Raw genomic sequence first — 27,153 nt, forward strand, 5'->3', positions numbered from 1 at the left:
ATAGGGAATCATGAGACCAGGCTAGAGCCCGTAATCGTGCCTGTCCTGGAGGCACAAACAAGCGTCCTTGGATGTAGGGTAGGCCTTGAACCACATCAAGATTGAGAGTCTCACATTCTTCTTTATGCGTGGAGACCCAATCCGAAATCAAAGTCCGCAGGCTAGGTTGAGGAGTGCAGGCACAAACAACGTTACCAGGTAACAAGAGCGGTTTGTCAGAGGTTTTGTTGTCAGAATGGAAGGCAATGCGTGACAAAGCATCTGCACAAGTATTCAATCGGGCCGGTCGATATGTGATTGTGAAATAAAACTGGGAAAAGAAGAGATGCCAGCGAGCCTGTCGTGCAGTAAGACATTTCATTGATTTAAACGCCAAAAGGCTCCGATGATCCGAAAAAACTGTGACCTGATGTCGAGCCCCCAAAAGATGGTGCCGCCATTCGGAAAAGGCGTCTTTTATGGCTAGGAGTTCCCTTTCTGTGATTGGATAGTTGCGCTCATAGGGCGTCAATTTTCTTGAGAAGAATGCAATCGGATGGGCTTCCCCTGAATCTGGACACTTTTGAGATAGAACCGCCCCAATAGCCGAGCCAGAGGCATCGGTCTCCACCAAAAACGGGAGTAACGGATTAGGGTGCTGTAACACTGGGGCGGAAGTGAAGGCTGCCTTAAGGGTGTCAAAGGCTCTTTGTGCCTCCTGGTTCCATTGATAGGATTTCTTAGAGCTGGTCAAAGCCGTCAACGGCGCTGATATAGAAGAAAAAGAACGGATGAAGCGCCTATAGAAGTTCGAGAACCCCAAAAAGGATTGCAAGGCTTTCATTGACGTAGGAACAGGCCAATCCAAGACAGCCCTGACTTTAGAGCGACTCATTCTTATACCCCTACTAGTCAGGTCGTAACCAAGAAACTCCACTTCAGTGGAGTTGAAGACACATTTTTCAGCTTTGACAAACAGGTGGTTTTCCCTCAACCGTTGCAAGACGAATTGCACGTGCCTCGTGTGCTCCTCACTGGAGGGTGAATATATGAGGATATCGTCCAAATATACTACAACAAACTGATCCAAACAGTCATGGAAAATATCATTCATGAATGCCTGGAAGGTGGCAGGGGCCTTACAGAGACCAAACGGCATCACCAGATATTCATATAGTCCGTAGCGTGTTTTGAATGCGGTCTTCCACTCGTCCCCTTTTCGCATTCGAACGAGATTATATGCCCCCCTAAGGTCCAGCTTGGTAAAGACTACAGAAGAACCGAGCTGGTCCAGGAGCACTGAAATGAGCGGGAGGGAATATTGATTCTTTACCGTCACCGCGTTTAAAGCCCGATAATCAATACAGGGGCGGAGGTCGCCCTCCTTTTTCGGAACAAAAAAGAGCGGAGAAGCCGCAGGGGACCTGGAAGGTCTAATGAACCCGTGGCCAATGCCTTGTCAATATAGTCCTTTAATACCTTATCTTCTGGAAACGTAAGGGAATAGACCCTACCCGCCGGGACCTTAGCACCTGGCAGTAAATCGATTGGGCAGTCGTAAGGCCTATGAGGTGGCAATTGGTCTGCCCCTCCCTTGTCAAACACATCACAGAAAGACTTGTATTCAGGAGGGATTTCGGTTTCGGGAGATTTAGTGATGGCTCCAATCATGGACATAGATGCTACCAAGGCTTGACAAGAAGATTCAGAGGACACACTAGTGTCTAGGAAACACTTTTCGTTACACTCAGTGGAAGGAAACTGCACCGTTTTTCTTGTCCAGTCGATGGCTGGATTATGATGTTGCAACCAAGGGATGCCCAAGATGACCTGGAATTGAGGGGCTTTAATGAGATCAAAGGAGATCGATTCAGCATGTCCTTCCCTGGTTTGCATATGAATTAAGGAGGTATTTTGTGTGACTAGGCCAGAGACCAAGGATGTACCGTCCACAGCGTGAACAGCCTCGGGTTGGGCTTTAGGGACAACCGAAACGTTCTTACTTGTGGCGTAATTGTAATCCATATAATTCCCGGTGGCCCCGGAATCAATGATCGCCAATGAAGTAAAGGTACTATCTTCAGTGGTAAATACCACAGGAAGGCTAACAGGAATAGCAACAGCACCATGAGAGTCCAAGGAAAGCACCCCCGGCGTAGGGACCCTGTCTATCACCGGGTTCTGGCGTTTCCCGGCTTTTTGACAGGTCTCTTAGGGCAATCTTTCAGAAAGTGTTCAGCAGATCCGCAATACATGCATAAATTATGCGTTCTGCGATAATCCCGTTGTGCAGAAGTCAAAGGACCTCTTACTGCCCCGATCTGCATAGGTTCGGGAAGCGAAGTAGAAGGAGAAGACTGTTCCACCTGCAGAGTAACAGGGGCTGGTGACTTGCGCTCACCCCTTCTTTTGATTCTTCTAGCATCTATTTGTAATACCAGGTCTAATAGTTCACCAAAAGTGGTTGGAACCACTGGTACTGTGGCCAAAACGTCCTTTAATTCCTCTGACAACCCTTTGTAAAACACGGCTGATTTTTTCTCCTCCGGCCAATCAGTTTCAGCTGCCAACTGATTGAATTTAGTAAGGTATGTAAACAAAGAGGATGTGCCTTGACGCAGATTGAGGAACTCCAGGTCAGTAGCCTGGGATTTATAGCGGGTGTCAAATACTCTGTTCATGGCCGTGATGAGAGCATCGCAGTCATATAGGACGTAACTATTAGATTCCAGTAACGGATTAGCCCAAGCGGCTGCAGTACCCCCAAGATGAGAGAGAACAAAGGCTGCCTTCGTTGTAGAATTAGGGAAAGCAGTGGGCCGACAGAGAAAATGTAATTTGCACTGGTTGATAAACGTGCGATAATGTTTAGGATCCCCAGAGAATCGTTCTGGGGGGGCCAGTGGGAATTGAGTAGCCATAAGCACCGGGGTAGTCGTAAAGCCAGAGGCAGGGGGTATGGGATCGGTTGAACCTGATGCCGTAGCAGCAGACGTATCCACCCCCAGAGTGTGGGGGCTTGGGAAACTCTGCAAATTGTCGATCCTTTGATGGAGAGCACTATGTGCGGTTGTCATATCAGAACGAAGTTCGGATACCAAGCGAACCAAGGTGGTTAAAGGATCAACTTCTTCCATGGCTTCTGTTTCTGTTACTCACCAAAATGGAGAGTACGTAAACAGGCCGGACCTCTATTGCTGGGGAGTTGCTTGAAGGAGCTAGGGTTGGAGCCTCCTACCCAAGCCTCCTCTCTGTGAGGGAATGAGCTCTTTAAAACGATATGACCACTTGCTGAACTGTACAGACAAGGGGACCGATCGATCAAAAAAGCGGGGAGAACAGACCGTCTCAAACCCAAGCTGTAAAGGAAAGGATAACAAGTTAATAATCTGCCAATAATTAAACTGGTTTATTCCCAAGACTATTCCCCTTTAGTAGTACCTGGTTTAATCTCCCCTTAAGCCAAAAGGAACCTGAGTAATCTATAAAGTAGAGAGGTCTTAGTATATGGCTAACGTATAATTCTGCAGTATGGAAAAACCAAGAAAAACTATACTTTACCCCTGATGGAAATAGGATTGAAGTAAGAGTCATGGAAAACAACGAAAGTATCAAATAAAAAATAGGGAGGTTAGTAAGGTAGCTATCCCCGAACGGAACGAGGGTCGCACTGGTTTCGGGATGGTGCACCACGGCAAAGCGTTCAAAAAGATGCACTTAGGAATGAAGTCGAATTCCACAGAAAATGGTGTTCCAATTAGAGTTTTTCTTACCGGAGTAGTTACTGTCTCAGAGTCCAGGAAGCAGGGAGGGGTCTGGTACACGAGCGGTCACGAAACACAGCAGAATCAGTGTCCAAGCGTTCCGAAAGCAGGCAAGGGTCTGGTACACGAGCGGTCACGAAACACAGCAGAATCAGTGTCCAAGAGTTCCGAAAGCAGGCAAGGGGTCTGGTACACGGGTGGTCAGAAAACAGTTCAATCGGGGATTCAGAATAAGGAGTCCGTGTGCAGGCAGGGTCGGTACACGGGAAAACAAGGACTTCACAATTCAAGATACCGGGATGGCACTTCGGAAAGTATGCCGGTAGTAACTTTAAACAGAAGCAGCGTTCTGTATGCCGCTGTGGAATAAATAACAACAAGAGGCGTATCGTTTGACAATGAGGCTCCCCTCTCAACGCCGAGAACTACAACGTAACAGGTTTTCTGGATACTGTAGTTCGTGTAGAAATTTGCCATGGCAGCTGCCAGCGCGATAAGAAGGGCGCGTGCCGGCGCCGTATCCCTTTATGAAGGGCGATCACTTTCCTGTCCCTTATTTTGGTTCTAACCGGAATTCCCCAATTGTTCTTGCTCATACGAGAGCAACGAGGCAGAACCCGGGAAACGCGGGATGGCCGAGGGCGAGGTGTAACAAGCGCGTAGAGCGGATGAGCGCAGATGAAAGCGGATGAGAGCGGGGAGCGGATGAGCGCTGAGAGCGGACGACTGCAAAGAGTGGATGTGGTTAGAAAACGGATGAGTGTGCAGAACGGATGAGTGTGCAGAGCAGATGAGTGTGCAGAGCGGATGTGTGTGCAGAGCGGATGTGTGTGCAGAGCGGATGAGTATGGAGAGCGGATGAGTGGGGACGAACGTAGAGGATTAATACGGTTGGCGGATGAGTGTGGAGGGCGGAGGAATGTGGAGGGTGGATGAGTGTGGAGGGCGGAGGAGTGTGGAGGGCGGATGAGTGCGGAGTGAGGATGACTGTATGGAGCAGATGAGTGTATAGAGTGGAAGAGTATGTAGAGTGGATGAATGGGGATGAGTGTAGAGGATTAATGCGGCTGGCAGGTGAGTGTGGAGGGCGGGTGAGTGTGGAGGGCGGGTGAGTGTGAAGGGCGAGTGAGTGTGGAGAGTGGGTGAGTATGGAGAGCAGGTGAGTGGCGAGAACGGATGAGCATAGAGAGGGGATGAATGTGAAGTGGGGATGAGTGTGAAGTGCGTAGAGGATTAATGTGGTTGACGGATGAATGTTGAGGGCCCATGAGTGTGGATGGCCGGTGAATGTAGAGGACGGATGAGTGTGTAGAGCGGATGTGTGTGGAGAGCAGGTGAATGTGGAGAGCGGGTGAGTGTGGAGAGCGGGTGAGTGTGGAGAGCGGGTGAGTGTGGAGAACGGATGAGGAGAACGGATGAGTCTGGAGAACGGATGAGTATGAAGAGCGGACAAGCGTGGAGAGGGAATGATTGTGAAGGGCGTAGAGGATTAATGCGGTTAACGGATGAATGCTAAGGACCCATGAGTGTGGAGAGCAGATGAGTGTGGAGAGCGGATGAGTGTGGAGAGCGGATGAGTGTGGAGAGCGGATGAGTGTGGAGAGCAGACGAGTGGGGACAAATGGAGTGGATTAATGCGCTTGGCGGATGAGTGTGGAGGGCCGATGAATGTGGAGAGCGGACGAATTGCAGAATTGCATGACGTCCGTATTATGCCTTGGAATGCACGGATCCTTTATAAGAGCACACCTCATATCACACCCCACGCTTACTCTCTCCTTACACCACCACTCAACTAGAACACAGAGATACTATGACACCATTCGGTATAACTGTTCTCATATCAACATCTTGCGCTCACTCCCCATCACTCTAAGTAATCATCGCTGGTCTCGCACCCCCAGCCAGGCGTTCTCCTCAGGCCTAACGCTGCCACTCTCGGTCTGGATAATTCCGGCCAGATTGAACACATACTCCTGACCTCTCACCCACCACACCTACCGCTAGGAAGCAGCTATCACAGGAATTTCACACCAGCTGCACACATACCAGTTGCGCACACGCACCTTTTGACCCTCTCTTCTCCCTCTACTGACCAGAACTTCGGTTCCCAAGGGCGTTCAACCTACCAGCGCCTTCAGACCATACCAATGGTATATAAGGCGCTATATAAGTGCAAAATAACATAACATAACATAACATTTGTTTTGTCCATTTCCTTAATTTCAGCGACTTTACTGCACTCGCATAACATATTATTTTTATCTATTTCGCAAGTTTGATCATTTTTACTCAATCTATTTTGTTTGTCCTTTTTTAGCTAACCAATAGAGTATTAGTTTTCGGTTTCTCGCTTGGATCTTGTATTCTTTTTACCTACTTCGCGCATTTGATCCTTTTTACTCAAACTGTTTTGTTTGTCCTTTTTAGCTAACCAATAGAGTATTCGTTTTTTTGATTTCTCGCTTGGATCATGATGCCGCATTGCTATTTTACGATCTATCCTTTGGTAAGGTCATTGAGATGCTGTTATCAAGTTTGAGTTAGAATGAGTTTGGGGTCGGTTTTAGGAGAAGAGCCAAGTTTTCAGTAGTTTGCGGAAAGACATGAGGTCTTCAGTGAGTCGAATGTGGGGTTGGGCGCGTTCCACAGGGTGGGGGACAAGGCTGAGAATGATGATCCGCCTAACCTGACCGAGTTTGTTTTAGGTATGACTAGCAGGCCGGCTGAGGTTGATCTTAGAGTATGTGGGTGGTGATAGGGTTTTAGTTTTTCTTGAAGATATTAAGGTCCGGTTTTATGCAGTGCTCGGTGAGAAATGCATAGGGTTTTGAAAGTCACCCTTCGGGCAACCGGAAGCCAGTGCAGAGTTTTGAGGGCTGGGGAGATGTGGTCTCTCGGGCCGAGCACTAGTAGAAGTTTGGCTGCGGCATTTTGTGCTCTTTGTAGTTTAGACAGTTGGTAAGCGTGGACTCCGAGGTAGAGAGGGTTAGCGTAGTCCAGTCTTGATATAACAATTGATTGCACCGCGGAGAGTCTGTTGGGAAAGGAGAGGTATGGGAAAATGCGCCTACGAGTTTTAAGGTGGTAGTGGCAGGACTTTGAGACGTTGTTGACTTGGCGCGAGAGTGCTAGGTCGGAGTCTAGGGTGCATCCAAGGTTTTTTACTGAATTAGAGGGAGTTGGTGAGTTGTCCATGGCCGATGGCCAAGGTACTGGGTGAGGAAGAAGTTCAGAGTTGCCACATAACATGATTTCGGTTTTGGAGGGGTTTAGCAATAGGTGATTTGTGGTCATATAGAGTTCAATGTCGAGGAGGCAGGAAGCGAGGTTAGGTCGGCAGTTGGGTTTTGAGTTCAGGAGCTTTAGGATTAGTTGAGTGTCATCAGCGTAGTTGTAACACAGGATGTTGTGTGAACAAATTATTCATGGGAGGGTGGACATGTAGAGGTTGAACAGGAGGGCTGATAGGCATGCTCCTTGTGGAACTCCCGTGTCGACTGGTCGGGCTTGGGAGGAATATGTGGAGAGTAGGGTAATTTGGTTCCTATTTTTGAGGAAGGATGCTATCCATTTGAGAGCGGTTCCACGAATTCCTAGGGAATGGAGGCGGTCAAGGAGGATTGAGTGATTGATTGTGTTGAAGGCAGCGGATAGGTCAAGAAGGATTAGTGCGGCGCATCCCGTAGAGTCTGCTGTGTTTTTAAGGTCATCCCAGATTGAGGTTAGGGTGGTTTCAGTTCCGTGTCGGGCTCTGAAACCTGATTGAGACAGATCTAGGAGATTGGTAGCTTCGACAAAGGCATTTAGTTGGGAGTAGGCTGTTCGGTCAATTAGTTTTGCGAGGAACCTGGTGTTTGAGATGGGACGGTAATATTTGGGCTCGAGAGGGTCGAGGGATGTTTTTTTTATTAGAGGTTTGATATGAACCGTTTTGAATGCGTCGGGAAAAATTCCAGAGGAAAGGGAGTCATTTATGATGGATCTTGCGTGTTCTCCTGCGCAGGTAGAGATGAAAATTTCTTTGAGGATCGTGGCAAGGCAAGGGTCTAGCGGAGAGCCGGATGGTTTGCGGGCAGACAGAAGTTTGATAAATTGGTCGGGTGATATTGGACTAAAGGAGTCGAATGTTGGTTGGGTAGTGGTTGCAGGCGGTGGATTGGCCGGTGTGTGGGGTGGGTTGCCTGGTGGGTGTAAGAGAGCTAGTTTGTAAGTTAGAGCGTTTGTTCTTTCGAGAGCTGTGGTGTAAAAGTGGAGAGAGAGTGAGTCGCACAGCGATTGTGAGGGGGTCAGGAAGGTGGTGGTGGATGATGGTTTGGTGAATTCAGTGATGATTCTGTGAAGTTCTTTGCTGGGGTTTTTACAGTTTAGGATTCGGGAGTTGTAGTGTGTTTTTTTTGCTTTCCGGATTTCAGCCTTGTACTGATGTAAGTGCCGGGCTAAGGTGGATCTGCTGAGTGGAGTTTTTTCTTTCCGCCATTTGTGTTCTAGGAATTTATATAGTTGTTTACTGGTCTTCAATTCAGGTGTGAACCATCTAGGAAAAAGGCCACGGCGGGCTGACGGTTTGCAAGAGGGTGTTAGCCGCATTAGTGAGGTGTTGAGCCATGTGTCAAAGGAGTCGGGAGTTAGTTGATTATTGAGTGAGCAGGTAGGTGGAGGAGACTGGAGGAGTGCGTCGGCAAGGTCAGGTAGGATTATTCGTTTCTTCCAGCATTTGCGAAGATTTGGAGGTTCAAGTTGGGGTATGGGAAGCGGGTCGGGTGAGAGAATGGTGAAGGAAACAATGAAGTGATCCGACCAGATGATAGGGGTGGGGGAGTTTAGCTGTATCCGGTTGTGGGAGATGAAGATAGCATCAAGAGTTTGTCCTTTATAGTGAGTCAGGCCGTTTATGTGGGGTTGGAGGTTGATTGCATTTAAGCCGTCAACCAGAGGGTGTGTCATAGGGTTGGTGGGAATGTCAAGCCATATGTTGAAATCTCCTAGAAGGGCGAGGTTGGAGGGTGGCAATAGAGTCGCAGAGGTTGTTTGAGAATTGTCTATCGTAGCCAGGGGGTCTGTAGATTATTAGGAAGCTGTGTGAGAAGGAAGGAGAAAGGGATAGTTTAACGAGGAGTGATTCGCAGGAGGGAATGGAAGGTTGATTGTCGATGATTGAGGCGTGGAATTGAGACTTGAAGGCGAATGCTAGTCCTCCTCCTCTAGAGGGATGGTTCAATTGGATGAGGGAGTAGTCGGAGGGGAAGGCTTCATTGGTGATAGGGGCGAAGTCGTTAGAGAGCCAGGTTTCGGTGATGAAGACCAGGTCAGGTTTGTCAGAGGCGAGGAGGTCAAAGATGCTTTGTCTGTTTTTCGCTACGGATCGGGCATTGAATAGGATGCAATTCACTTCGGTAGATGAGGTTGATGTCGGAGCTGCAGAGAGGAGGGGTGGGGGGAGAGAGCTAGGACTGGAGAGGGGTGGGGTGGTTTATGGTCGATGGGAAAAGCGGGCAAGCAGAAAAATTGGTGGGTTTCGGGTGGGAGTGGATGGGCGCATGTGTTGGGGCGATTGGGTTTGGCACGGGGGATTCGAGGGTGGGGTGTGGGGGGTTATTTTCATTTGTGGTCAGTGAGAAATCAAGGGAGAGGGGTTTCAGGCAGGGTGAGGCATGAGGGGAGGGTGGTGATTGGGGGATGATGTGGTGAGTCGAGACAGGTGAGACGATGAGTATTGAGAGATTGAGGGGGACCAGGTATGTTTCCTCTTTGGTGTCTTTGTTGCGATTGGTGTGTGCGAGAGGGTAGGGGGGTCAGAAGGGGAGAGGGATGAGGTTTCTGTTCTTGCTAGGGCTAGACTTGCAGTTTCTAGGGAGGGGAAGGAGTGCGGACGGACGGGTATGATGGCGGGGTGTATGGGAAAATGGGGGGGTGTATGATTGTTGGGCAGGGTGTGTCTGGTAGGCTAGTGAGGGGAGCGGGTAAGAGCATAGTAGGCTGATCGGTGGGGGGTTCAGAGGAGCAGTGGTTTTAGGGTGATTGGTTCGGGTTTTGGAAAGGGGATGGATGGGGATGTGGTGGAGGGTGGGGTGATTTGGGGAAGGGGGGCCGGGGGGACGGGAGGCAGGGCTGGGAGGAGTGCGGGGGCAGCGCACGGGGGTCCGTCCTGATAGACCTTGGTGGATCGGGTGCACTCATGGTAAGTAAACTGAGATATAGATGGGTTGGAAAGATTTTGCTCGCGCTATCTCACTTTGGCTATAACACGGGATGTTAGTTGATCACTCTTCTGCGAATAACAGTACCATGACAGTACGTGCTGTTTTCTACAGTTTCAGATGGAAATTACACTATATAATTGGTTTTATAAGTTCAGCTATACCATTGGGTGAGATTATTCACGTTTTCTGGGATCAACCAGGCAGGGTGATAATATTCACTTATTCTAGTTTTTGGTGTACTAATTACAATCTAAGCTACAGTTATGCCTTTAGGTGGTTTTGAAGTGTGGCTAGACCTTAGAATATGCTAATATTACGGTACTTGACTAGTTCGAAGTACATCCTAGTTATGCTGTTGCGTAGACTTTCTTCTAGCAGGGGGACCTGACTAGTTGGAAGTACAGCCCAGTGATTCAGTTTGGTAGACTTTCTTCTAACAAGCTAGGCTAGGATATAGGCATGCTATTAGGCCCACTTCTAGATTCAACCAGGGCACGCTATTAGGCACACTTCTAAATTCAACTTTGCACAGAGGGGATATTAGGCACACTTCTAAATTCAATTTTGCAGAGAGAGGATATTAGAGTACACTTCTAGTTTCAGTTTTGCTTAGAGAGGATATTAGGGCAGCTTCTAAATTCAACTATGGCATGCTATTAGGTGCACTTCTAAATTCAACTTTGCACAGGATAGTAGGCAGCCAAAATTAAATTTTGCACAGAGGATATTAGGCCCACTTAGGCCCACTTCTAGATTCAACGAGGGTATGCTACTAGGCACACTTCTAAATTCAACTTTGCACAGAGGGCACACTCTACGAGAGGTACAGGGTCTACCCTAGCTTTCATTGCAAACAACCCTCTAGACGCCATCTGCAAGGCTGCTAAATGGAGTTCCATCCACACGTTCACACAGCATTACTGCATTGACACACATTCTAAAGCAGATTCACAGGTGGGACAAGAGGTCCTAAAACATCTCTTTGCCGCTGTACCTTCTAACTTCCCACCTCTTTCTCCAGATACTGCTCACTAATCTATGCAGAGCATGTGATCTAAGCAGATTCACAAGCTCCAGAAGGGATACAATACTCACTGCAATCGTATCTCTGGTGCTTGTATCTTCTTAGATTCACATGCTCCCACCATTCCTTCCCTACTGGAGTAGAAGGCGCATAGATGTTTTCTGGTTTATCACTATTTCTGCTTTACAACATCTGTACTCACACTATACTTCATGCAACCTCATGTCAGAAACAAACAATATGAGGTACCTCGACGTGTGAAGGACCATGGCTACAGTACACGTCACACTAGGGATAGTACTACTAATCACTCCCTGTCGACGTCCGTTTGCGAATTTCAAAAACAAATCTTGTAATACTCTATGACGTCCACTAGATGTCATACTATGCAGAGCATGTGAATCTAAGCAGACACAAGCACCAGAAAGACGACCACGGTGAGTAATGTTTTCCATATTTCCTTTCATCCTATGACATCTTCTTTCACCTTTGTTGCCAGTGTGAGCAGGATAGATGCACACCTTCTACATTATCCGATGCACCAGAAATGTTACGTAAGAGGATGTTGTTTTAGGACCGTTGCAAACAAAGCTCTTCACTAAAAAGGTCTGGGAGCCCCTCTACCGAAAACCAACACGGCCAAATAACCTGTTGGAATGGATTGTGTCCTCCAATGTATTCCTCATCCCATGACACTCGCATCTAGCCAGCTTCGCTGCCTCAGAAAAAAAAATTCTCGGCAGAATTGTTCAATTGTCCGATCTTTTGTTTTTTGAGTATTTTTCTGAAGCCGGTTCATCAGAGCTGCGTCAGTATGTTGTTGACCAGAACATTTTGGATCCCTTTAAGCTGGCTAGGTTGGCTGACGAGTGGGTCTCCCACCGGGTGTCCCCTAAGGACTCCAGTGGGAAGGACAAGGACAAAGAAAAGGGGGCCTCTCAGAAAGCCGAGGAGTCCCAAAAGCAGTCACAGTCGGGTAAACCAAAACCTTCCTCTCCTAACCTAAGACCCAAAAATCTAGTGGGGATAAGTCATCTGTGGGTGGGAATAAGAGTAGTTGTCCACCTGCTGAAAAGCAGGCCCCCAGTGGTTCCAGTACCGTACCCTGCATTCCTGGCACCTGTTGGGAATGTGGGGCTCTGGATCACAAGAAGGGTGACTCCAAGTGTAAAGGTAAGGCACTCGGAGTAAAGCTGTCAACCTGACCTACCCTTACACCATGTCTGAGGTAGAGGCCACTGTCCTCCCCTCCTCTACAGGAATCAACTTTGGTGCCCCAGTAGAGATCTCCTTAGTGTCCCTTGGGGCCTGGGACCAGTACGCGGAAGTACTGGCGACTATCCCACAGAACACCCGTAGGTTTTTGAGTGTACTCTTGAATGGCCAGCCTTCTACTGGCTTGAGAGACACTGGGGCCAGCATGACAGTGGTGGCCAGGACCCTGCTCAAGCCAGAGGACTATGTAGGTGCTCCTCTGAGAACCAGCAGGTTAGCTGGTGGGCCTCCCAAATTATCGCCTGTAGCCTTAGTCACACTCATGATTGGAGACAAGGCAGCAAAGCTTCCTGTCCTGGTTCAGGACAATGTCCCAGCTAACATTCTGTTAGGTAATGATCTAGTGGAGTTGGGGTTGATCTCGGATGGTCTTCCCATGACTGCTGCTGCAGTCACTAGGTCACAGGTGACACAGGGTCTGGCTGTGAGTCAGGTACCCGAGTCAAGGCAAGGCCTAAGGCGAGAAGAAGGAAGAACAAGAAGGCTACCTCTTTGCAGGGGGCTCCTTCTCTTCCTGCTGTTCCTACAGCACCCATTGGGATCCATGCTCCGGACGGGCTGGGTCCAGTGGAAAACCCAAACTCAACTCCTGATGGAGAAGAGACAGAAAACCCTCCTGTGGGAGAGGTTCTCAACCCGGGGGATCATCCCGACCTTCAATGCTTGTTAGCTGAAGGGGGACCCTCCCGGGCAGACTTCTGTAAGGGACAGAGAGAGTGCCACTCTCTCAAGGGTCTGAGGAAACAGGCCCTGTCCCAGGCACAAGGAGAAGTGCCTAGGACATTCCGGATTTATTGGGAGGGTGAACTCCTTGTTAGCGAGCCCACTATGCCTAAACCTGGTGCCCTCAAGAGGTTGGTGTTACCCCAGGTTTACAGGCCCTTCCTGCTGCAGTTGGCGCATGAGGTGCCCTTAGCTGGTCACCTTGGTACCAAGAAGACTAAGCAGAGGCTCTCTGCCCATTTCTACTGGCCTCGGATGGAGTATAAGTGGAGTCCCACTGCAGGACCTGCCCAACTTGTCAGTTGTCTGGTAAGACTGGGGGCAGTGTCATTGCCCCACTGCAACTATTGCCAGGGGTTGGCACACCATTTGAGAAGGTGGGCATCGACATTGTCAGTCCCCTTGACCCTCCCACTTCAGGTGGACATCGGCTCATCCTGGTCCTGGTTGATCATGCCACCAGGTACCCTGATGCTATACCCCTTTGGACTGTTACTGCCAAGGTGGTTGCCAGGGCTCTCCTGGGCATTTTCACCCATGTTGGATTCCCTAAGGAGGTTGTCTCTGACAGAGGATCCAACTTCATGTCTAGTTACATGAAAACCATGTGGAAAGAGTGCGGGGTAACCTATAAATTCTCCACCTCTTACCATCCTCAGACCAATGGTCTGGTTGAGAGATTTAATAAAACTCTCAAGGGCATGCTAGGCGCTTTGTAAGAGCCCCTCAGGAGGAAATGGGATCTCCTCCTGCCATGCCTGCTGTTTGCTTACAGAGAGGTACCTCAATAGGGTGCTGGTTTCAGCCCCTTTGAGTTACTCTTTGGACATCCCGTGAGGGGGCCCCTTGCCTTGATCAGAGAAGGTTTGGAAGCCACCCCTCCAGGTCCCGCCAAGCAAGTGGGGGACTATGTATTAGGCCTCAGGCGGAGGATGACACAGATGATGGGTCAGGCAACAGCAAATCTCAAGGTCAGCCAGGAATTGAACAAGAACTGGCATGACGTTAAAGCATAGCAAGTGGAGTGGACTCCGGGACAGGAGGTCCTTGTGATGGAGCCTACCAAGCCTAGAGCTTTGGCAGACAAGTGGACTGGACCCTTCAGGATCATCTCCACAATGGGTGAAGTCAATTATCTAGTTGACCTGGGTGTCACTGGGGTAGCCCCTCAGGTATTCCATGTTAACAGGCTCAAGCCTTTCCACAGGCGAGCAGAAGTCTCATGTCTCTTGTTAGCTTCAGAGCAAGAAGAGAATGAGAGCGAGCCCCTTCCTGATTTGCTGCTTAGCAACCCTCAGGATGGCTCAGTGGAGGGAGTACATCTCTCTCCCGATCTGACGACAGAGCAGCAGAAGGCCTGCAGGACGATGCTCCGGCAGTATGCCTCTCTGTTCTCACTGACACCAGGCCTATGCCTCTCTGTTCTCACTGACACCAGGCCTTACACCCTGGTGTAAGCACGAAATTGACACTGGCGACAGTGTGCCTGTCAAAAGCAGGTGCTACCGTATGTCGGATACTGTTAAGAACCACATCCAGGCTGAGGTCGCCAAGATTTTGGATCTGGGTGTTATTGAACCCTCAACCAGTCCCTGGTCCAGTCCAGTGGTCCTTGTCCCCAAGGCAAGTTCCCAGGCAGGTATCAAGGATTGGTGGTTCTGTGTGGACTACAGAGGAGTCAATGCGTCACCAAAACTGACGCGCACCCATTGCCAAGGGCTGATGAGCTCGTGGAAACCATAGGTGCTGCCAAATTTGTGAGCACCTTTGACCTTACCTCAGGCTATTGGCAAATAGCTCTGACGGACCATGCCAAGGAAAAGACGGCATTCTCAACACCTGAGGGACTCTACCAGTTTAGGGTCATGCTTTTTGGGTTGAAGAATGCCCCTGCCACCTTCCAGAGGTTGGTCAATCATGCGCTCAGTGGGCTGGAGGCCTTTTGTGTGGCCTACTTAGACGACATTGCTGTCTACAGTTCCACCTGGGAAGAGCATTTGACACATCTGGATATGGTGTTGCAGGCCTTGAAAAGGGCTAACCTCACTATCAAGGCCACCAAGTGCCAGATAGCTCAGGGGAAAGTCACATATCTTGGTCATGAGGTAGGAGGGGGTCAAATCCAACCTCTCCCCAGTAAAATACAGGATGTACACGACTGGGAGACTCCCACTACTCAAACCCAGGTGAGAGCCTTTTTGGGTCTCACTGGGTATTATCGCAATTTCATGGCAGACTATGGAACCATAGCTGCACCACTGACCGCTCTGACTTCACCCAAACAGCCTAGGAAGGTTAATTGGACTGACTGTCAGAGGGCCTTTGATGGCTTGAAAGAAAGTCTGCGTAGGGCACCGGTGTTGTGTGCGCCTGGCTACAGCAAACCCTTTATCGTCCAGATGGATGCCTGTGACACCGGAATTGGAGCTGTCTTGTCCCAGTTAGATGACAAAGGGAGGGAACACCCGATCATCTTCATTAGTAGACAACTCAAGGGTAGAGAACTTAGGTGGGCTACTGTTGAAAAGGAGTGTTTCAGTATAGTTTGGAGCCTTAGGAGTTTTAGGCCCCACCTTACGGGGTCTACCTTCAAGGTCCAAACAGATCATAAGCCCCTGAAGTGGCTTATACAGATCAAGGGTGAAAACCTGAAACTGCTCAGGTGGTCCATTAGCCTGCAAGGGCTAGACTTCACCATAGAGCATAGACCAGGGAAGAGTCACGATAATGCAGATGGCCTTTCCAGAAGGTATGTTGACCGTCTGGATGAGGGTGCCTATCCCGTGGGAGATTAGGCACCCTAACCTCAGTCTGGAGGGGGGTGACTGTGATGCTGGAAATGCATTGGAGGGACAGGGCCTCCCTGTCCTTGTCCTGTAGTCCTTATTCATTTGCGTTCCGAATTGTTTTCTGCCCAGAAGTCCATGTGGGACCCCTGGCAGTGCAGCTCTTCCTGTTTTTGGTTTGGTGTACCGACCCATGGGATACCCTTATGGCACCCACGGGTGGGGGTATTACCCTGGGCCCCTAGTGTATGTTTTTGGTCACCTGTGTGTGGCCCACAGAGCAGGGTATGGGCTGGTGGCATCTCCATGCTGAATTTGACAGGTGCTCCGAGTATCCTCCATTTTGGGATACCCAGGCCCTGCCATTGGAATCAGTTGATTCCTGGTAGGAAACAAGATGGCCCCTGTGGCCAATATGCACTTCTTGTTGTGACTATCTGGTGTCTGGTATGAGAGACAAAGACTGAGACAGCACTGCCCAAAACCGGCCTGAATGCAGTATGTAGTGTTGAATGGCTGGGTACTAGTCCCAATCCACATTCCTTGCTGTGAGTGTCTGAGAGGGAGGAGTATGGCCTGAATGCACTGTGTGCCTGATTGGCTGACTGACTGCATTAATGCCCTTCTGTATGATTGGCTGCTGATTGTGACCCAGCAGTGTGGATGAGAGGCAGAATAGTATATCTGGGGACCTCTCACCACTGGAAATTGTTCTGAAGCTGTGTCTACTCTTGAAGAGTAACTGGAACTGCTGATCCTCGACGCCCAGCTGGAAGAAGAAGAACTGCTGCTGCATTTGCTTCGACCCGTCAACGCCAAGTTCACCTTCTTCAACGCTTCTCGACGATCCGTGGCTCCTGCTTTAAAGGGAGTCACATAAAGAAGGATCCATCGACGCTTCTTCGAAGAACTCTGCTCCACCAGGTACATTGGGGGGGGTAAAAACATTATAGGAGAGAATAAGACTATTGATCAATATATGGACTGGGCTTGTGTTATATCTTTATTTTACAGGTTGCCCAGGTGGGGGGATCTCCACACAGAATTGTGTCTAGTGGTAGGGGCCAGTAATCCGCCTATTGTTTCAACCATCTTGCTTTCCTTCCTCTCTCTGCTGCTGGTTTCCTCTTTATTGATCTCTGTGACATCTTGACAGTATAGTTGATGCATTTTAATGAGATCTGATAATATTTGTCGTACCACTGTAGAACTGTATATATTTCCCATTGTTGATTTTCTGAGCACAAAGTGAGTTATTGTGATAGTGTACATAACCTAGAATATTAATTATATAAAGACTGTTTTTTCAGCAATACAGTGGGCCTCATTACGACCCTGGCGGAACGGGTTAAACGGCGCCGTAAAAGGTGACAGCGCCGTTCAACCCGTTCCGCCACATTACGAGGTCCCCTCGCGGGACAGGTTAAGCACGCCTGGGAAAACCAGGCGTGCTTACCGGGTCCCGTGAGGGGAAGAGGGAGCAAACAACGGGCCATCTCGTTATGGCCCGTTGTTTGCTCCCTCTCCCATTCCCATTCAGCCCTATGGGGCTGCCGCCGAAATCAAATCTGTGTCCGGGCCCTCGGAATGAGGACTTACCGGGCCATTCCGAGTTCAGATTGGCCCGGTAATTCATCCCTCAAGACCCGGACACGGATTCGATTTCGGCGGCAGCCATGCCGCCAATAGCGGCATGGCTACCGGCCGAACACGTAATGAGGGCCAGTGTGTGGACATTCCTTTGTGGGGGCTTGGGGACTACACTGTACTTAAGAACCAGCCTGCATCACCTCCTGAGAAGCTAGGCCTTGATTGCTCGACCATTGCTACTGAATAGAGAATTTTGGCTGGGGTCCTCTCTGCCTCTCCTCTACCATATAGAGAGCAGAAGTACAGACACCCCCCTCCAGTATTTCACACATGTCTATTGGGCCGTTTTCCACGTTCTTAAGGTACAAAAACATCTCCAAATTGAAGGATTTGGCATATATACTGGCCAAACGTAGAATCACTATGGCATGGGAGTCCCCCAAAGGGTCCAGATGTGGATCAATGGTAGTGGGACATGAAGAAATGGGCGATGACCGAAACAGCGGTGTGGAGGGGGCAATACGGCTTAATCATGCAGATAACTCAATGGGAATCATGGAGTGGGAAGTAGTGTTACAAGCCCTGTTCAAAGCAGAGACTATAGACGGTGGAAGGGGGTGATAAACCCCAATAAAGCTTATAGGTAATCTATTTACATTGGTAGGAACAGCATTGACATTAAGAGGGTGTTTTGGACAATTGTGTGGGGTGGGAGCAGTAAGGGAGGGGGGAGGTAAGAGTTATGTTGTGTTGTAATTTGAACACTGTGGTCACAGTATGAGGCAGTGCTGTGGAACAGTTTTTCTTTCTTTATGTATATATGAAAATTGTTAAAAACCAATTAATGAAGTTTCTGCTTTCTTTCATTATTTGTTCGGTATTCACAATTATGTGGTTTCTGCTTTCTTTCATTAATTGTTCAGTATTCACAATTATGAGGCTTCTGCTTTCTTTCATTTATTGTTTGCTAATCACAATTATTGAACTTCAAAGACTTACTTGTGCAGAGCGCCCTGGGGTCAGCATTTACATCTAGCAAACTCAACGGCTTTCTTCAGCAGCTCCTTCTCACGGTCAGGTGGTGGACCTCTGGTGTCCTGCTCGCTCTCTCTCTCCTGCTTCCGCGTACCTTCAATAAGCTGCACATTGATCTCCGGGAGCTCTGACAGCTCTGTTGAACCTCTGCAGCTTCTCTCTCACGACACACCGTGTGTTGAGTTGGGAGCATGTCTCCTCATCAGCTGGGCTTCTTGACATGCCACTTCCCGCTGCACATACTCTGTACTTCTGCTCGCCTTCACCCTTCGTTACGGCTTCCACTGGCGTTCTTCTTTACGTGGCTGCTCCTGCACCTCGGATAAATTCTGCTTTAACAGCTACACCCTCTACACAGCCATGGACATCACTTTTTCCTACTTCTCCTTCCTGCAGCTGTGCCTCATTTTGGGATTTAAATGTCCCGCTCAGGTGCCTCGGTCTGGAAGGAAGCACAGCTCAGAGGCAAAGCTTTGTCTTGGAAGCAAGACAAAGCAGCGCAACACAGGTTTGAATCCCAATCCCACGTTTAGAAAAAACTTTTCGATATTAAGCGCGTTATAAAAAAACAATTATAATAATTATAATAATTTTAATAACTAGAACACACCTTTGGATAAACAGCACTCTGAATCCTCATTGCCTCCGAGTTCCTTTTCTGCATCTCAGTACCATATGCATTATGGTTACTGAAGTCTATAAGGAATTGTGTAACATCATTTTGTTATATTTTACTTCGTTAGTTTTGACTGCTTTAGGTACTGAGAATTATTAGAGAAAGGGGAGGTTGTGACAAGGGTTTATGATTTTATATTGGAGTGAGGATTTCTACTTAAGGCGGAATTAGGGTAATTCAAGGATTTCACTTTTAGTTCTTGAACCCCTGAGGCACCAACCTTATTCTGTCTAAATAATTTCCCATAACAGGTTATTTTGGTAGTTATATGGGAGGGACTTGTACATTGATGATATGTCATTGCGCATGTCGGAATGATTTGACTTTCATCCTCAGAAGATGAATACAGCGTCCCTCCTAGCAGAGTCACAACTTCCCCGTGATAGCTGTCTCCTCACATGTGATCCTCCCCCCTGATACCACCCCCAGGGTTAGGATCAAGTAGCGACTTCCTTCCCCTGGCCACATGGGAAGAGACTTTAGGCTGGGGTTTGGTGACGACTCTGCAGGATTCACAACACCCTCTTAGCCGCACAATGAGGGGCATGCGCAATCGTGAAGAGTGAATGCTGCACTATTATACCAATTTACAACTGTAGCATCACAGACATTGTCACCCATATCCGTAGCACCATACGTAATCTCCATGTCAGTCCCAAGTCCTTGTGGACCTTCTGGTCCTGGGTAGCGAATATTCGGGGACCTCTCAGTGCTTCCTTTTGACAGATCCTACTCATAATACTGATCCTAAGCCTACCCTGTCTGGTGTAGGGTTGCAAATGCTTTTACTATTGCTCATGTGCCTGAGGCCCAGAGATTCCCCCAGACAACTCAGGGATTTTACTCTAATACTACTGAAGAAGTGCATTTTTACGACCTCTGAGAATGTGATGTTTGTTCCCCCAAAGATGGGATGGATCAGACTGGAGTGAAGGTCTCATAGAAGGGAATGGTGGGGGAAAACTGAAAACAGACATTATTTTATGAACTCCTCAGATATTTTGCTGCCTTTATAATTATAATCAGTCTAAGCTAACTGCCATTCTTAACAGTGCCTTATTGCCATTGGCGAGTAGACCCTTTGTTGTAATGCGCATGTCTTAACCATCAAGGCTTTACTGCGCATTGCCTAGCAGTGTTCGCTTCCATAGTTCTTGCCTCTGATGTTTTTCCCATTTGGCATATACAATCATGTTTTAGAGTGATGCAGATGGAAGTAGTCATTTAATAAGCGAGCCACTGAGCCCCGAACCATGTGGGAATCATAAAAGAAGTTTGCACAGCAGGAATAGCAAAGTATCATAAAATGTCTTCCGCTGACATCTAGATTTTGCCTTCCCAAGTGGGAGAACTTAGCCTCTGCTTAAGCCTTGTATGCTGAGACTCTGAACCTTCACCTGAAACATTTTTGCTTGACGATCTCAAGCCATGTGTAATGGTGTTGAAGGAGACCGGCACAAAGGTGGCAGATTGTGGTTATAGACTTCTTTTGGAAATGGAAAAGAGGTTGTCACTATCCGTAACTTCTAAGAGGGGTTTCCCTGCCTCAAAACTAATACTAAAAGGGCCTGTCAGAATGTCTGTCAAAGTAAATTCCACCGTCCTGTCTCAAAACCTACTTCTATCCCTCACAATATATAAAGAGTAAACTAACAAAGTTCCTTCTTTAAGGAGAGTGTCTCCTTTCTCCTGCTTCTTGAATGTTGTTTAACAAAATTGTCTTTCAAAACAAAAGTACCCTGGGGGAATGACTCACTTCCCCTGGTTTGCAGGTTTCAAAACAGTCCTTACACAGCGTTATCTCCAGGAGAATAGCTCCCTTCACTTGGTGTGGTTCTGCACAACTTCCAATAAAACCAGGTCGAATTACTCCCCCTGGTATATCTTGATACAGTGCACAACAAGACCACAGGGAATGACTCCCTTCCCCTGGCTGCTTCACATTCATTCTTAATTCAGTACCAAGAGAATGCTTCCCTTCGCTTAGTCTGCTTTGAAACAGTTCAGTCACAAAGCCAGGTTGAATTATTCCCTTCCCCTGGTATTACTTGATAGCATCTGTCCTCAATGCTTCCAGGTTGATACATACAATCTTGTTTAGGATCCCAGAGCCTTCTCTTATGACTAGTGGATAATTCACTGTCACTATAGTGAGGAAGATTTCCTATGAGCTTTAGTGTCTTTCTGTTGGGGTCCTAGACCCTTCTTATATGACCAGTGGTTTCTTCTTTGTTGTGGACAGGATCCCAGACCCTTCTCTGGTGGCCAGTGGGCTTCTTTCCCCCACTATGGTTGTGGGCAGGGTCCCAGACCCTTCCCTGGTGGCCAGTGGGCTTCTCTCCCCCACTGTGGTTGTGGACAGGATCCCAGACCCTTCCCTGGTGGCCAGTGGGCTTTTCTCTGCCACTGTCTGGAGGGTGACTCCCTCTGGTACTTGACCAATGCTGGCTTGGGTCCGAGACCCTTAGCTTGCTTGGGTTCCAAACCCTTGCCTTTATCCCTCTTGTGTTAGGCCAACTTTGTTAACTCTCCTGCCAAGTACTGCCAGGAGGGAGATTACTCATATCGTTATTGTCAATCAACTTGCATTCCTTTTCCAACTTTACACCCCTTATCGGTTCCTGTATTACAGTCGTTACGTTCACTGGCTTCGTGACGCTCTATTGGGAGAGTTGCGGGGACGTTCCGTGTCTCGTTCCCGACCACCAGGCCGGTGGTTTAGGTGCCGTTGCAGGACTTCATGGTCCACCGTCCCAAGGTTGCACCATCACTTCTCAGCCTCCAGCCACGTTCCCAACCAGCTACATAACACTGGGCAGAGGATTCTTGCGGCCTGCTTCCCGTCTCCAGTGGATGACGGCTTTTGGCTTCTTCAGAGCACTCTCTGCATCTTCCTTGCTTTTCCCGGGATGGACTGTCTCCGGCGTTGCTCTCCTTCTCGGCTGGCCTGCATCCAGGACTGTTCTCCCTTTCACTAAGTCCTTTGTCTATTTTCATGTTGCTTAGGTGAACACTCCCCTGCAGAGAACTAGACCGTTTCCTCCTGTTCTATGGGCGACTCTTCATGGCTCCTTGGGGCCACCTCTTCTCAGTACTTGCATTGGTGTTAATCTTTATGTCTCGGATAACCTTCTTCGTCGGAGTTGAGGAATCTGACATAATGTTACAATAGCACATGGATTTATCAGTCGGGGGTGTAAAAGGGTAATAGAAGTTTCAGGCAGGTTTGGGTTCTGGTGTTGTACCGCCTATCACCTAGGTAGTCGCCCTTATCCCCAGTAGGGGAGTCCCTCCCCCATTAGGTCCTCCTGCATTAAACCCCTTCTAGGGGAATATTGTGTTGCAGCCTCACCTCCCTAGCCTCATGAGAAGGGGTTCCCCCTTGAGTGAATTGACGACACCTAGTGAATCATCACTCATGTCTGAACCTCCCTTTTCATTGAAATGATTGTGTGCTCTTCCATATAAAAGCTCTGTGCCTGGAAAGGGAATGGGGGGTCTGCTACGCCGAGTTGCGTTCTGTCGTTGGGTTGCTGTTGTGTGTATGCTGGCTTTGCTGACTGCTATTAAAGAAGTTCACCAATCCACCAGGAGAGTCTATGGTGGATTAGCCATGACAAAGTAGAACACAAACAACTGGAAAAAGTAGGCAAAGCTAGGAAGCCCCTCAGGGAGTTTAGTTAGAGAGGGCAAATTTGCCTTAGGTCTTCATTCATAGCACAAGACAAAAATTAGACAGTAGGGAGTCAAACCTCTGTTTATTTTTTTTAATATTTAATGTGATTTAGTTTACAAAATAAACTTTACACATATTATACAAATATAAAACAAAACAATACCATAATATCCATCTCATCCTAACATTCAAATAATAACATTTAAATAACAATAATAGACATAAAAAACATTTAACCATTGTTTTTCATAGAATCTCAATAGAATACATTCAAATTAAAATAAAACCGTCTCAATCCTACTCTCCCCATTGACTCTTTAACATATGGACCAATAATCTCGGAATGATTGAGAGTAAAGGTTATATTAATGATTGTTCTCCCCAACCCGGCCTGTCATTCCTTTAACGTGGGGAATATTGTCACCACCTTTTCTGTTTCTCATATTATTGGGCCCAGCCTGGCTTCGATATTTATCGCATATATTGTAGAGGGCAGTTAGCAGGCACATATTATCGGAATTAGTGCAGTGATGCCAAAAGGACAATTCCCGAATGGTTTCCTAATTATGTACATACCTACCAATATACAAGTGGATTGTACTGGGCATAATTTGACATTCGGTCAGTAAATGTTTGGCTGTCTCCAATGTTTCCGATGCTTTTCATAGGCGACAAACTCGCTCTTTAATAGGAATCTTTTCTCTGCTCCCCATAACCATCCTTGTTGGTAGTTGTTCCATTCTAAATAAGACTATGAAGCGCCTGAGCCTTTTGGATGGAAATAGGTTCAAATATGCCTGTGGCTTCTTAAAGACGTATAGTCTGTACTGAACAAGCTGATAGCTCTTTAACGTACTGAGGTGGGAAAAGTTCTCCAACCAATCCCATAACTCAACACGTTTCCCAAGCGCATTCTGCACTTCCTCCGAGTATCTAACTTCTCTGCAAGCCTAGCCCATTTCCGTTAGGAATTTTGTCATGGACTCATGTAGTGAGCAGGTGGCATGGTTTTTAAATAGTTCCTGGTGGACTGCCATCAGGAGTGGGTTTGTTGTTCCACCGATCATCTTCAAAAAGAACCCTGCCCTATTTTTTAGGACTATCGCTTTTAGGGATGGTAATCCTAATTCTACCCTTATGAGGGCCATAGGAACACCAGGAGGTAAACCAAGGATCCAACGCCAAAATTTCCCTTGAATGACCTGAAGCCATGAAAAATCAAAAGTCAGAAGGGCCTCTAGGCCAAATGTTATCATCTGGGTAAACACCTGTAGGTATAAATGGCGTGTGCCCCATAAAGTAAAGCCTCCCTGCTTACTGGTAAAGCTGGAAATCAGTGCAGTAACTTGCGCTGCTCTGATAGTGCGTGTTTGTGTGCATTGAAACATAGTCGCCGTTGGGCTCGAACTCAACCCCCTGGTATCGATAGGAGGAGGCATATAGTATATTTGTTTTGCCCACCATGAGGCTGACACGAGTTACTCTTTTGCTAGTGTATCTCAACACTTTGGTCTTATCTAAATTGATGGTTAGACCATTACTATTAGCGTATTCCCATAATGCTATCACAGATTGTCGGAGCCCACTTATGGTGTTATCCAAAATGACCAGGTCGTCTGCATATGCTAACACAGCATAGGGGGCCTTGCCAATTTTAGGGGGACAGTTTGTAGCTGCTGCTATTGCCACTGATATGTCGTAGACATACAGATTGTATACAAGTGACGCAGTGACATATCCCTGCTTTACCCCCCTGTTCTGCTGCACCATTTCAGTCATATGTCCTTCCTGGTCTAATTTGAGTCAGACTGAAATGTTTTGATGCAGAAGTCTCAGGTAATACAAGAGTCCCTCCGGGCAGCCCATGGCTCGCAGTTTTAACCATAGTCGTCCTCTGGGGATGGAGTCGAACACAGCCTTAAAATCTATGTACAGAGCATAAAGCGGAGACTGCCCCCTACTGCACGCCCTAATGGGTAGAATGTCCATCACCATGAGTTTATGGGTGGTGGAATAGCCCCGTCGGAACCCACTTTGGAATTTACATGAGATGTTTCTGCATTTCTTTGAGCAATAATGAGGCAAACAGTTTTCCTGTTGTATCCAACATAGATAATAGCCTGTATTTATTAGGGTCTAACCGGTTTCCCTTTTTAAAAATGGGTATTAAGACTGATGTTTCCCAGGAATAGGGTATCTTTCCCTGGGCCAAAATCTTCTCAAACAAGATAGTTAACAGGCTGGCCAAGAACTCTGGGTGGTTCTTGATGACTATTTTGGCCAACACCTTAAGTCCAGGAGCACTTGAAGACTTTAACTCTTTGGTTTTGCTCAATATTGCACCATAGGATACATCGATGGGAAGACGTAGCGGGGCTCTACTCACTGGTGTTTTGTCATCTACATCGCACATTGAGTTGCGATCTTCAAGAAACTTTACCCAATCTACTTCACAGATTGCATTCGCTAATTGACCTTTCACAGTCCCCGTTGCCTCACATAGAAGTGACCAGATGCTGCGTGAATTTTTTGAGCAAATGGTCTGTACTTATCTTTGATATGCACAATTTCTCTCAGCCTTTTTTATACACTTGATGGTGGCTCTATATCTATTCTTGATTTTCCTCACATTATCACAATATAATGCCACTGGTATATTCTTTATCTTCATGCTACGCAAATCAGCTCTAAGACCCCTCTTTGCGTCTCTTATCTCCTTGTTAAAGGGTGGCATGTTTCCTTCCATTCTTACCATTAGCCCCATAGGGGCTGCCGCGTGTTTACCAGAAAATGCAAGGATCCAATCTGCTATTGAATTGATAGACATGGCATTAAAGTCAGGAAGATCAGAAGATCCCTTGGTGACTAGCGCTTCTATTGCCTGCTTTACGTTCTTGTCAGACCAGCTAATCCTTGTCCCTGCATTATTAACATTTATTTTACCTATGCTCCTTTCTACAGGACCACCACTGGGAACATTGAGGGCACACCGGAGGATGCCATGATCGCTCCATTTATTGTGGATCACGTCCATGTCTTCAACATGAAGCTGCATTTTGGGACGCACAAATATGTAGTCTAATGTGCTACAAGCTGCTCCATTAGTCCATGTGTGCTTACCAGGACGGTCACTAAAAGTGCGGCCATTAATTCCCAGGAGTCAAACAGTTGGACCCATTCCAGCCCCTGTACAACCTTCTTAGCATGGATCATTACTCATTTCTCATTTAACTTAGGGTTCTGGGAAGTTCCCCCTTCACCTTTCATGTGGAAATTAAAGTCCCCAACAACTATTACAGCTGTGTTTCCTGGCTTTATCAACCAAGATATCATTAGGTCATGCAAAGCATCTTGTATTTGTTCCCTTTACACTGCTCCAGGGAGATGGTAGAGACTTACAAGGAGAAATCTTCCATGGCTGCTCTCTCGACCATACTCCACCTCAACTGCAATCAGTTTATTCTCTTGGTTGCAATTCAACAAAGGTAGCAGGCGCCCCTCTCTCGGAAGAACAAGGCATGATAACCTGTTCAGTGGTTGTTAACCACATTGAGAGTTCGCAGCCATCTGCTTTTTGCTCACTGTACCTTTCACAGATGGGAAATATCCATTTGCATATCAGTCTTTGTCCCGCCCACATGGGCAGTCCAGCACCGAAATGCTATGGCAATTCCTCTCTGAACAAGAGTACCACCAGCAACCCCATACACGTGTTTCAGCCTTGTTGGGCATCATCAGTGAGGTGAAGCTGAGCCTCTCTAAGCACAGTGAGCAGGGAGTCCACGTCTGGTTGCCCCCAGGTAACCTAGGGTGACCAACCCCAAGTTCCTTCAAAGAATTCAACAAAGGTAGCAGGCGCCCCTCTCTCGGAAGAACAAGGCAGGATAACCTGTTCAGTGGTTGTTAACCACATTGAGAGTTCGCAGCCATCTGCTTTTTGCTCACTGTACCTTTCACAGATGGGAAATATCCATTTGCATATCAGTCTTTGTCCCGCCCACATGGGCAGTCCAGCACCGAAATGCTATGGCAATTCCTCTCTGAACAAGAGTACCACCAGCAACCCCATACACGTGTTTCAGCCTTGTTGGGCATCATCAGTGAGGTGAAGCTGAGCCTCTCTAAGCACAGTGAGCAGGGAGTCCACGTCTGGTTGCCCCCAGGTAACCTAGGGTGACCAACCCCAAGTTCCTTCAAAGAATTCAACAAAGGTAGCAGGCGCCCCTCTCTCGGAAGAACAAGGCATGATAACCTGTTCAGTGGTTGTTAACCACATTGAGAGTTCGCAGCCATCTGCTTTTTGCTCACTGTACCTTTCACAGATGGGAAATATCCATTTGCATATCAGTCTTTGTCCCGCCCACATGGGCAGTCCAGCACCGAAATGCTATGGCAATTCCTCTCTGAACAAGAGTACCACCA

This window comes from Ambystoma mexicanum, chromosome 5q, assembly GCF_040938575.1.
Source record: "Ambystoma mexicanum isolate Mex_15411 chromosome 5q, UKY_AmexF1_1, whole genome shotgun sequence".
NCBI lineage: Eukaryota > Metazoa > Chordata > Amphibia > Caudata > Ambystomatidae > Ambystoma > Ambystoma mexicanum.